The sequence below is a fragment of the Lacerta agilis genome, chromosome Z (genome assembly GCF_009819535.1).
Source record: "Lacerta agilis isolate rLacAgi1 chromosome Z, rLacAgi1.pri, whole genome shotgun sequence".
Classification (NCBI taxonomy): domain Eukaryota; kingdom Metazoa; phylum Chordata; class Lepidosauria; order Squamata; family Lacertidae; genus Lacerta; species Lacerta agilis.
The window spans coordinates 42085043-42087917 of NC_046331.1; the positions used below are offsets into that span (position 1 = coordinate 42085043).

Below are 2875 nucleotides of genomic sequence, written 5' to 3' on the forward strand. Positions count from 1 at the left end.
CGCCATTCATTCCATTTTATCTCAACACCAACAACCCTGTAAATTAGGGCAGGCTCAGAGAGGGTGACCACGGTGCAGGATTTAGGGTGGTTGGTTCCCTTGCACACAGTGCCAAGCCAATGGCATGCCAAATTGAGAAGATCCATAATTGAGAAGATGCATTTGGGAGAGCCAAATTTTGGGCTCGCATAGGGCTCCATATTCTGAAAGATTACCAAAGTCCACTGCTGGTGACTGGTGACTAGGTCACCCAGCAAGCTGAATGGCTGAAAAGGGATTTGAGCTTGGTTCTAAACCATGAGTGTGAACATGTGACTACTGACCTTCCTGGCTGGGACTGGTGGAATTTGAAATCCAACATTTGGGAGCCCACAAGTTCCCCATCCTTAGACTAAAACCTTTTCTCTGGTCACCACAGTGGCTCTCACTTTGTATAGCAAGTGCTGGATCTCTACTTAGGATGCACTTGGTTCAACCACGAGAGTAGTGGATGCCAGCAAGGCTGGTCCAGGCAAGTCAATATGAACATGGAAAGTCAAACCAATGGTCTACCTATCTCAGTATGGTTGTCAACCATGATTGGCTTTCCAGGCTTTCAAACAGAAGTCTTTACCAGCCCTAACTGGAGATGCTGGGAATTGAACCTGGGACCTTCTGCATGTGAGGCAAATGTTCTACCATTGAGCTACATCCCCTGCCAGAAAGACCCCCATTGAAGGTAGGATTTTTGGATGCTGGAGATGAAAGAAGAGCAGAAGAGCCCTGCTGTTTCAGACCAAAGGCTTATCTAATCCAGTCACCTGTTCTCCACAGTGGCCAACCAGATGCCTGTTGAGAAAGTCCACAAGCAGGCAGGGTGGATTTGATTTAAATCAAACTGATTTAAATCATGATTTACCCAGTAAATCACTAGTCAGTAAGGCTCAGGGTGGGTTCAAATAAAAAATATCCGATTTAAATTTTTAAAAAATCTGATTTAAATTGGATTTTTTTATTTAAATCAGATTTTTTTAATTTAAATTGGATTTTTTTTTAAATCCACCCTGAGCCTTACTGACTAGTGATTTAAATCAGTTTGATTTAAATCAAATCCACCCTGCAAGCAGGACATGAAAACCATAGTCTTCTTCTGCTGCTGTTCTGCCGTGACTGGTATTGAAAAAGAACCTGCCTCTGACTCTGGACGCCACATATAGCAATTATAACTGGTAGATATTGACAGCCATATTCTCTTTCATGGATTTGGCTAATCCCCTTTGGGCAGTCAGCTAAGCTAGTGGCCGTCACCACTATCAACCAATTATGTAGGGTATGAAGAAGTATTCAGAACCTGGCTTTTGAGATCTTCCAAGAACAGAATCAAGTGTTTGCAAAGGAGAAATCAATAGTACACCAGGACATAAGAATAGCCTGCTGGATCAGGCCAATGGCTCATCTAGTCCACCATCCTGTCCTCACAGGGGCCTGTCAGGTGCCTCTGAGGAGCTCACAAGCAGGGCAGTATAGCAACAGCTTATCTCTCTCACACATGTTCCTCAGCAACCATTGTTCAGAGGCATCCTGTTGGTAATCTTACGCACCATGAATTTGTCTAATCCTCTTTTAAATCCATCCAAGCTGGTGGCCATTGCTGCCTCTTGTGGGGAGCAAGTTTCATAATTCAACTATAGTGCAATGATGTGAAGGACAGTCTTTTGTCTGTCCTGAATCGTCCAACATTCATATTCACTGGATGCCCGCAAACTCTGGTGTTATGAAGAAGGAAGGCCATAGACTGAAACTTCCCATTGAACTGCACAGTCCAGAACCTATGCACCCTAAAGACACACACCCCATTATTTGCAAGCCCATGTCTTAAGATCTGTAGGGCAGGCCATACTCCTCCTTCCCTACAAACCTTCTCAAGATCAGTAGAGGGGGGCCTTTTGGTTGGTCCACTGCCCTGAGAGGTTTGGGGCAGTTGGTGATCAGGAGAGGGCATTCTCTGTAGCAGCCCCTAAATTGTGGGATTCCCTCCCCACAGAGGTGTGTCTGGCACTTTCAGTGTACACGGCTTTTGTTGTATGTTGAAGATGGACCTCATCACTCTCACTTTTGACTATGTATATATGGACCCACTCTTGTAATTCGTTGCAAGATTATTTTTGTTTTAAACTGTTTTTAATGCTGCATTTTCTGCATTGGACCTTCTGATGAGGGGTGAGTAATACATATACATCAGTAGGGCATGAGATTCTTAGTCTCAAGGTTGTGGGTTTGAGTCCCATGTTGGGCATGAGATTCCAGCATTGCAGGGGGTTGGATGGCCCTTCTGAAGTTCTACGAGTCTATGATTCAATAATAGACCAGTCTTCACATTACATGTGGCAATGGCACAAAGCAGGAATTTTAAGTCAGGAGTAACCAGCATGATGACCTCTAGATGTTGATGGACTACAACTCCCATCATCCTTGGGCATTGGCCATGCTGGTTTTATTTTACAGTGTTGGTTGCATGGTTTTTTATATATGGATTTGTATAATATATCATTATGTTCCTCCCTGGGAACTGTTCAGTTAAAGGGCAGAATCCTATTGACCTTGGCAATTTAGACGTAGGTAGTAATCAGGAACCCTACCCTCCACCCTTTGGGTTGGTCACTCCTGAGTGCGATCGAATGTTGGGAAACTATTTTTGATAGAATCAAATGAGTAATTTGACATTTGTCAACAGAAGCCTCTGTTCTTCCAACAGGGCTCTGAGCAGTAATCAATTAATAGGCTCAAATAATTCATGAATGGCTGATTAAAATGTATTGGATTTTAATTGCAGCTGGCTTCTTCAAGTGGATCTTACTGCCGATGTACCTTTTTTTTTTCCAAACAATTTCTCTTC

The 2875-nt window shown here is 43.4% G+C and overlaps 1 non-coding gene across 1 annotated transcript; it reads right to left on the minus strand.

The window, feature by feature from the left end:
* Positions 1-623: 623 nt before the first annotated feature.
* On the minus strand, positions 624-695 carry TRNAV-CAC. Its single transcript has one exon. It is a non-coding gene; the product is annotated as a tRNA-Val (tRNA).
* Between the last annotated feature and the right edge of the window lie 2180 nt (positions 696-2875).